Source organism: Hirundo rustica, unplaced genomic scaffold (genome assembly GCF_015227805.2).
Source record: "Hirundo rustica isolate bHirRus1 unplaced genomic scaffold, bHirRus1.pri.v3 scaffold_229_arrow_ctg1, whole genome shotgun sequence".
NCBI classification, from domain to species: Eukaryota; Metazoa; Chordata; class Aves; order Passeriformes; family Hirundinidae; genus Hirundo; species Hirundo rustica.
Genome location: NW_026690288.1, coordinates 18,127 through 27,941, shown reverse-complemented (window position 1 = coordinate 27,941; position 9,815 = coordinate 18,127). Strand labels below are relative to the sequence as shown.

At 49.7% G+C, this 9,815-nt stretch overlaps 1 long non-coding RNA gene across 1 annotated transcript; it reads right to left on the bottom strand.

Annotated features, from left to right (window-relative positions):
- Positions 1–227: 227 nt before the first annotated feature.
- Positions 228–4,527, bottom strand: LOC131378794 (uncharacterized). Its single transcript, XR_009208737.1, has 6 exons — positions 4,479–4,527; positions 3,471–3,632; positions 1,738–2,997; positions 1,049–1,123; positions 770–883; positions 228–596 (listed from the first exon to the last, which is right to left on the bottom strand). It is a non-coding gene; the product is annotated as an uncharacterized LOC131378794 (long non-coding RNA).
- Positions 4,528–9,815: the final 5,288 nt, after the last annotated feature.

The window sequence follows — 9,815 nt, the reverse complement described above, 5'->3', positions numbered from 1 at the left end:
GGAGATAAATAGAACATTTTGTTGAAGGTTCCATCAACAGCTCAGCTTTGGCTCAGGGCCTCTTGTTCAGGCCTTTGTACATTGGTGACCAGTACACACTCACAGCCATCCACGTGCTTCTTTACATCTCCATGAGCACGGCCCAAGCCCCCCACACACAGGAACATCAAACTTTCCTAGTGTACCCATAGAAACATCAACAGGTTTAATTTGATTTTATCCTTCAGTCAACACCTAATCCAATTAACTACAGGGCACTTGGACTGCTTCGTGTGGAAGGGTCAAAGGAGCTCCCGTGCATCCTTAAGTACAAAGCACAAAAACAACAACCAGTTTTGACACACAAAAGGAAGCAGAAAAAAACCAGAAGACGTGATCCCACAGACTAGAAGGTATTGGCTTGCCTTTGGGTGTAAGGCCCCAGAAGTCCATCCTGCATTCAAAACAGGGAACTCAGCCCAGGGGGACAAAAGCACCAAGCATTAGACAAACCTTTCAGCAGAAGTGTCATTCTGAGAAAATGGTGGCTCCAAGTCTCTTCACCTCATGCCAAGCCTCTCTTCATCCTCAGGAATCACTGCACTCGCTCCAGGGTACTTGGCAGGGAAAAAAGAGCAAGCGGAGACTTTGGGGCTTCCCCAGGATTTTTTCCCCTTTGCCTGCCTCATCAGGCAGCGCCCAGTGGCTGGGAAATGCTCTCTGGGAACCCGGGGCAGGCCACAGCCTCTGAGTGTGGCACAGATCCCCCCACAAGGGGAAGGATTCTTACCTGTCCCCAGGATCCCCACAGCCACGCGCCAACCACAACCGCAGCATTTGCCAGCCGAGGCAGGCAGGACACAGCCACAGCCAAGATCTCTCCCTCAAGCACAGCACGGATCACCTGCCCAGGAAAGGAAGGGCTGCTTGAAAGGGCACGACAGCTCCGCCCTGGGACAGAGGCAGAGGAGGAACCCGGCAGGCCATTGGACCCCTGAGCACCGCCAGACAAGCGCTCCAGGCTGCAATGCTGCCCATCACATCCCTGAAAACCACCCATCATACACACCAGAACAGCTGCAGCAGAGATCCAAGCGTGCCCTGCAACTGCCAGACACAAGAACAGCTTCAGGCCACTGCTTCCCTGAGAAGAAAGTGAAAACATCAACATCAGCTTGTTATCTTCGAGGGGGCTTGAGCTACAAAGGGGCACACCTTGGAAGCTTTCATTCCCATCCAAGTTGAAAAACTGCCCAGAAAAATCACCTCAACCAAAGCTGTGATTGGAGGGAAATGAACTGATTGCTTCCAGCCTGTTGATACAATTCTGTGCAGTTTGTACTGCCTAGACTACCTCTAAAATTATACCAAATGCATCCCATTCCTCTGTTTACATTATGTCATTGTTAGAAGAAAGTATTTAACTACTTTTGAGGCTCGTCCCTCGTTCAGTTGACATTTCCCTTTGCAGAGCTTTTCAAAGAAGCCTCTGCTTCGCCTCTCACAGGCGCTTAAGCGTTGTGACCATGATCTCACATTCTTCCCTGTGGACTTCAGAACAGCATTGAATTTCAATAATAGGACAATCAATTGAAAACTCTGAGAAACAGACAGAAGAGAGACAGGCTGTGCTTGGTGGGGAAATACTTGATTCCTCTAGATCAGCAACAGCAGAGCTGACGTTGCAGTGCAATAGCCATAAATAACATTTACTTACATGAGGAAAGGCCACAGAGTTCCCACAGATTTCTGACTTACCCAAGGTGCTCCACAGCCAGAAGGGCACAATTACCAGGAATCAGTGTGTCCACTAGAGCTGCCAACCTTATTCAGGTCAGGAACTTTGGCTCAGAAATCCCTTCATCAGCTCACAAATTCCTGGAGGCTCATTCAAGTCTCAGTGGAATACGATTCATTACACTGCACAGACAAGGACCTTGCACCTGTTGGGAACAGCCCAGCAGCTACAGAGCCCTCTAAATGCTCTGAGGGAAACAAACAGAAGTCTGCCAGTTGCAGCAAGTGCTGTTTACTTCATGACAGGAGGCAGCTCTACATCAGAGCTAGCACAATACCCCCTCAAACTCCAGCATCTCCCAGAGTTTTGGTCCCATGACCAAGAAATCCTGAGCTAGATGGAAACCTGGACTTTCCTACTGCACTGGTACCAAACATCAGGAGGGGGGAATATCCCAGATCATGTCTCCCCAGCCCATCTTCAGGCTTCTCTCCAAGCCCAAGGGTTCCCAGGGCAGAACAGAAGCAGCACCCAGCCTACAGCTCCTCAGTCCTGAGAGGAGAACACCTCCATGGCACTTCCAGGAGTACATCAGGGCTGGGAGGAAGCTCACCAAAGGGAATACCAGGCCTAAAACCTTAAATCCTTGCAGGTTTGTTTGGCCAGGGGGCAGGGGCAGCAGCAAAGACACAGACACCAGCTTCAGGAATCCAGCCTCATCGACCAGAGCTCAAAGCAGCAAAGAACTCCAAACAACAAAGCCCTGCAATGCCCCTCACCACTGCTACCAAAGACAGCAGCACCACAGGGACTGAGACACAGCAACCAGGGACCCTGAGACTTCACCATCCTCCAGAGCCACAGCCCGCGAGCTGGGAATCCCCTGTCCCAGCCAAGCACAGGAGAGCCTCTCCCATAACCGGGACTTCCCACAGGCGCATCCACCTGCAGGCAAAGAGACTTACAGCTCTGCTGGGACAGGGCCCAGCTCGGACAATCGGGTGCCAGCAACAGGCTGACACAACGTCCAGTACGGCAACAGCCGGGCTCGGCTTCCTCGTGGATTGGGCCCCAAGCCTGGCCAGGGCTTCAGGAGCAATCCAGGAGTTCCCTTGGACTGTGGACTCCCCAACAAGACCACGGGTCTGATTCCATGGTCTTGTCCAGCTTCTCAGGTACAGAAAGGACAATACTTTTCCAACTCCATTTGCTGCTTCTCCCTCGTCTGTCAGGGTCCCAACAAGCTCTGCCTCAGCTCTTGTCCTACCCTTACAAGTGACCTCAAGAGAAGAAAAAACCAAAAAAAGGATAATTATTACTACTCACTCTGGCCTCAGACTTTACATTCACTACTGGGTTCAGCCTTCTGGAAAGAGAAGCAAAGCTCAACCTCCTGGGGCTGATCTGTCCATTCCCTGGTCTGCTCTCACAAGCCCTTCAACCACTCTGCCAAACCCACAGAGCCACAAGAGAGCAGTCCTTAGCCACAGACTTCTGCCACAGTCACTTCTCCTAACACACATTTCCCATTACATATCCAGAGCAATCCAAGTGCTGATTTTACATTTCCACATGTGTGACCCAAGATCCCACGCACACAAGCACACCAAATTCCCACAGTGTGCCAAGAACTTACAGGGCACTTTGGATGTATCCTTAAGTACAAAGTACAAGAAGAAAAACCAAATATTGCTCCGTGAAAACAAACAATGAAAACTGCAGGAAATTCTTCCACAGAACACAAGACACACACCTTTAACCCAGGCAGGCAATTAACTGCAGGAGGGGACCACCTGGCAGAAGAACGCTGACCAGCCAAACACAGAGCACAGAACCAGGGGCTGCCTGAGTGCCTTGAGGCAAGCATGCTGGACTGAAGGTAAAGCAGCAGGAGGAATTAACTCTGCACAAATACCTTGGGAGAAATTCCAAGTCAGAGCTACAATTTAACAGGAAAATTACAAGAAAGACAATAGCACAGAAACACTGGCTTAAACCAGACTATGACCTGACATGCTCTTGCTCAGGGTGGTGCTTTTCTCTATCATTCACCCCACTGTGGGACCACATCACAGTGCTGAGGCACCCTTCCCTGCAAGCTTTTCAGTCTGTACCTTCCATCCCTCAGGAGGAGCCTGAATTAACAAAAACACCCCAATGCTCCCTGCCCCAAGCACGGATACAGCAACACCACCTGGAAAGGGAACAAAACTTCACAGCTCCCACCCCAAACACGAACCCTGGCCAGAACCACAGACGCAGCAAAAATTCACAGCTTAGAGGAATTAGGGCAGGAAAGGCTCTGTCTCCCATTCCTTGCCCAACAGGCTTCAATTCCACACTGCAAGTATGAGTCAGACCTCTAACTGTAGAAGCTTGAAGAGCTGACACAATTCTGGTCTATAAAGGAGCTTCCCAAAGCAATTCTCTGGCCCAGCAGAGAGCAAAACCCTCTGCACTCTACCAGAACACCACAGGAAACCCAATCCAAGGGTAGAAGCTGATGCAGAAGATACAAAAAGCACCACTTCAGCCCTAAAATAACCAGGAAAAAGCCAAACTGCAGCAACTCTTGCCTCCTAACTTCTCATTAAGGAAGGGCTTGGAAGCCTGAGGCCTACCCCAGGAGCAACAGCCCCCCCAGCATTAACATAGCTTCAGCTGGGGCCACCCAACATCAGCCCTGCACCACACCACACCCCACACCCAAACATATTATCTTCAACACAGCTCAAACCACTGAGTTAAACCATGTACTTACCTCGTTAAACAGCCCAGGGAAGGAAACCACCACCACACACCAAAGACACCACCACAAACACCGCCTCCCACCCAGCCCTTAGAAACCCCCCCCCGGCTCGTGATTGGCCGATGCGCAGAGGCGCTCGCAGCGCTGATTGGGCCGTGCGCCCAGGGCCCCCCCTCCGCCCCGCCCCCCACAGGTGCGAGGCGTCCCCGCCCCGGAGCTCCGGGAGCCTCCGGTGGAGCTGCAGCACCGCCCGACCGCCGCCAGGGGGCGCTGCCAGAGCCCCGGGACAGCCCCAGCACACGTACAGGCGAAAAACCGTTTCTGCCGCTCTTAACAAATCGACTCGAGCCACTGTTTCAACTCCATAATAACTATTTAAACATTGTTTCAAGAATCCCAGGGGACACCGGCCTTGGAACTCTCAGCAACTGCTCAGCTTGACTACTTCAAAGACTTCCCCGCCCAGGAAACCGAGCGCTCCCAGCCTGTAACAGCACAGCCGCTACAAAGCCGATCAAACCTTCCACACACAGACGACACGAGGCTGCTGCGAGTCCTCTATGGGCGGCAGCAGCAGCTCCCGGGGACGTGAACAGCACCTCCTGCTCCCAGCTGGCTCAGGGTGGGAGCCGGGGGATGAGTGGGGACAGTGGGGAGCGGCGGGGAGGGGACGGGACGGGACGGGCGCCCGGCACCGCACAGGAACCACTCCCGGGACACCGGCCGCGGCGGGACCTCGGCCGATCGGGGCGTCCCCGCCGCTGCCTGTCGGCGCAGGCCCGGCTCCCGCCCACCCGCAGCGCCGCTGAGCCCCCAGCCCGTCCGCCCGCACCTCGAAACGCCGCAGAAAATCGCGCCCGGGCCGCGTTGTGCTCAGGATAGCACGCAGGCAGTCGGCTAGTTGTACCTTGGGGTCCTTGATTTTTCCCACCCTTTTTGTCGCCATCTTTAGAAGGTCAGGCACATAGTGCCAAACCACCATCTTGGGAGTGGTGTCACGTGACTTCTGCCCTTACCTGTCGCCATCTTTATTAAGGGCAAAGTCATTTCCAGTGAGGCCACCATCTTTTTTTCTGGCACTCCTAAGGCCCCCATAGGCTGCTATCAGAGCCCCTGACCTAAATCAAAGGTCAGGCACATTGTGCCGAACCACCATCTTGGGAGTGGTGTCACGTGACTTCTGCCCTTACCTGTCACCATCTTTATTAAGGGCAAAGTCATTTCCAGTGAGGCCACCATCTTTTTTTCTGGAACTCCTTAGGCCCCCATAGGCTGCTCTCAGAGCCGCCTGACTAAAATCGACTTCCTGACCATGCCCACGGCACGGATGACCCCACAGCCTGCCTCTGCACATCTAGAAATGGCACAGAAAACCATGCCTGGGTGTCATCATAATCAAGGTAGTCCACTGGCAGCCCGTTAGAAGGCCCTGCGGGAGTCCTTGAGCTTTCCTGCCCTTTTTTGCCGCCATCTTTGGAAGGTCAGGTGCTTTCTGGCCAGCCGCCATCTTGGGAGTGGCACCAACCCCTAAGGCTTTCCCGAGCCCCCTAAGGCTTTTCTGTAGGAGCCCGACTAAATCGACTGCTGAAACTTACCCTCAACACTGCTGAGCCCCCAGCCCATGCCCGTGCACGTCGAAATGCCCCTAAAAATCGCGCCCAGGCGGCATTGTGGTCGGGGTCGTGCGCAGGCGGCCGACTAGAAGCACTCGGAGTCCTTGCCTTTTTCCCCACCCTTTTTGCCGCCATCTTTGGAAGGTCCGGCGGCAGCACTGCCCCGGGCTCACAGTCGGGGGCTCCCACGCACGGCAGAGTGGGGCACGGGGGGAGCTGCAGTACCGCTCTGTGTCCACAGGGTGGCAGCGCTGCACCGTACTTCCAGCCTGGGACGCCTACGAATAGAGGGGACGGGCACGGGGGAAGCTGCAGTGCTTCTCTGCATCCACAGGGCGGCAGCACTGCACCGCGCTCACAGCCCGGGCTCGGGGACAGGCAGAGAAGGGAGGCAAAAAAGAACGGGCCCAAAAATCCCCGCCCAAAAATCCTCTAAAAGAAATGCCCCAAAAGATCCCCAAGCGCAACTCCCAGAACCCTGCCACTCACCACATTCAAACCAAAAAGGCCTTGATTGTAGGCTAGATATCAAATTTTTAGTATTTATTTTATTTATCATTACCATTTCTGTTTTATATCCATATCTATGTATATTAGATATATTATAATACACATAGCATGTCATAATATAGATTGTATTTATTTATATTGCTGATATTATTTTTCATATTTTACATTTCTCTTTTTATTAATTATACTTTCTTATTTTTGTATTGATTTTTAAATTTTGTGTTTATTTCTTTATATTTCAAATGATATTTTAAATGATAGGAATTTATTAACCTAACACATCAGAACCACAATTAATTAGAATTAAATGAGCCTGGTTTTCTAAAGGGTAAAAATTTCATTCTCATTAAAATAATATTGGCATATTTTCTCTTTGTGTGTTTTTTTTTGGGGGGAGGGGTTGTTTGTCAGGGGTTTTGTTTTGTTTTTGGGTTTTTTTGTTTGCTTTGTTTTGGATTTCTTTGTTACTAAACAATGAGGTTTGGAGAGTTACAGAATGAAAAAAATCTCCTTTCTTTTATTGCTGCCTCTGAAATACACCCCGACATCAAGTGACTGCTGCTAACACTGTTCGTGGGTAGAATGAGACCTGTTAGGGGGTAAAAAGGAAAAAAACGGCACCGTGGCGTTTACGGCTTTCTCCCTTCGGGTTCCTCAATGGAGCAGAAAGTACAGAGGCTTTGCTCTCTCTCGATTATATCCAGGCCTTCGGTGGGTGGCCACGGCTGTCATTTTCCAACTTCTTTGTTGCCAACAGCCAATTTGCCACATACTCGGGGTAAGAAAGGGTAAGGGGAAAAAAAAAAAAGAAAAAAGAAAACATGGGGAAAAAAAATAAAATAAAATAAAATAAAACATTTTAAAATAAAAGTACTAAAAAAGTAAAAAATAAAAGAAAAATAAAATAAATTATATATTAAAATTATAAAATAATAAAACCACAAAATAAAAATAACATTAAAATTAAAATTAATATTTTTAAAATTAAAAGTAAATAAAAAGTAAAGAAAATATAAAACAAAAGTAAAAATAATAAATAAATAAAACTAAAATATAAAGATAGAAGAAATAAAATATAAAACCATTTTAAAAATTCAAACCAAAAAATTCCATGAAAAAATAAAACTCAAGAAATAAAATAGACTGAAAAAAACCTACAAAAGTTTTGTTTTTTTTTTTGTTTTTTAAAAAAGCAGCTCTCCTCTCCCTCCTGCCGCTGCCTAACACAGCTCCGGGAGGATCCTGCACTACACAGGGATGGGGAAAACAAACCCAGTGCCTCCCAGACAAGAAGGTTTTGAGACAATTCCCAGTTTTGCTTGCAAACAAATTCTCTTTTAGAGGGCAACTCACTTCAGATGAACATCCAAATGTGCCAAGGCAGGAAAGACCTCCCCCTTGTGTCCAAGGAACAGCAGTTAGGCCAGGATTTAAGTTTTCATGGGATTGATGTCATTAAAAATGCATTAAATTGAACTTTACAGAGAGATTCATGACGGCAATCAAACACTCAGCAAGTTTTCCTGGGAATTTACAGCATTCTGCAGGTACGGTGCTCCACAATGCCAATTTACCGACACTCTTTCGGCAAATTTCCTTGCAAATGAATGCCCTAAGAGGTACAAAAATTGGCATTTGCAATAAATATCCCCTCACTAAAATCAGAGAGAGGAAAACCATGAAATAAAAGGAAGGAATAACACCCAAATCCCAGCTCGCCTGGAAAACAAGCTCAGGAATTTCTAACATTGAAAACTTTTGGAACAGTCAGGAGGTTGGTGGAAGTTCATGGAAGGATGATTTAAAATCTGCCTCCTCTGCTCTGATCTTAAAGGGAAGTGAGAACTAAACATGTCACGCTACACTTCTCCAAGAATTATCTGTGTTTTGTGGGAGTAGCAATCCAAAGAAACTCCAGTCTTACCTGGATCTGACATCTCAAACTCTCGGCAGAGCGGGGAAGTTTCAGTGGAAAGAGAGAGCCACAATTGCTGGAAGAACAAAATTCAGTGGGGCAGAAGTCAGGAACTTTATTTACAAATCCATGCAGGAGGAGCTGGAGGACACCAGGAACGCGCTCCAGCTGAAGGCAAGGATTTATTGGAAAAGGCAGGAAATCAAACGGACACTCGCTGGTTATGCTCAAGCCATTATCCAGGAGTCAGAGAGAAAAGTGGGAACCCTGGGCTGGGAAAAGGCCTTCGGGCGGCTTCTTTGCTTCCTAGCGGCTCTCTCCTTTTTTGCCAGCTCCCTGGAAGAGGAAAAACAACAGCAATAAAGTTTCAAACCCGGGCAGGACGCCCTGGCTTCGGGCAGACGGAAGCGCAGCTCCCCGGGAGCGAGCCCAGGCCGTGCGCCGGGGAGCTCCGGGAATCTGGGATCGCCTGCGTGATGGAAGGGCTGGAAAAGCACACCCAGCTGCCGGCTTTAGTGCTGGGACACAGCCAGGCCCGGGCTCAGGCTTAGAGCTGGGACTGCACAACGCCCCAAAGGCGGCTTAGACATCCGGCATTACACCCAGCACCCAGCTCCAGGAGAAACTCGGCTGGGAGAAGCCCCCTGGATGCTCCCTCAGAATACTGACCCCACCCTGCAGCTCCTCCAAAATAGGGGAAGCTACGGAAATCATCCAGAAATCCACGGATTTCCGCTTCTTCAGAACCAAAGCGGCAGCAAAATGTGTCCAAACCGGACTGCAAACCAGCAGCTCCGAGGATTTATTCCAGAGGGGACACAGGGATCCCTCAGCCAGCCAGCATTTCTCTCGGGCTCTTCCCACTGCTCTCTGAGGACACAAGCAGCACTTTTTCCCTGCTGTTCCCCTTTCCATCAGTGCCAAGAGTTCTGTTCTCCACCGCCTCCACGGTCAGGAAGGAAAACGGGAATATTACCTTGACACAGAGTGTCCAGGAGGGTGCGACTGAGCAGGACCCCCAGCTCCCAATCCACCGCTGCTTCTGGATGTCTGAGCAGTTCCTTCCCAGACTTTCCATTCCCTGGCTGCCATGGCCACAGACACCTTCTCCGTGCAGCTCAAACAGCCACAGACACACAAAGAAAGAAGATCAAAGATCAATCCACGTGTTTCCAGGCTGGGGAGAAGGAGGGAGGTGTAATATCCTTATTTAGTTTAGAACAGTAGAGCAATCTTTTCATGACCTTGAGTATCAGTGAAGGGCAGCAAAAGCTGATAAACTCCTTTATTAACTTATTAGCAGCAGAGAAA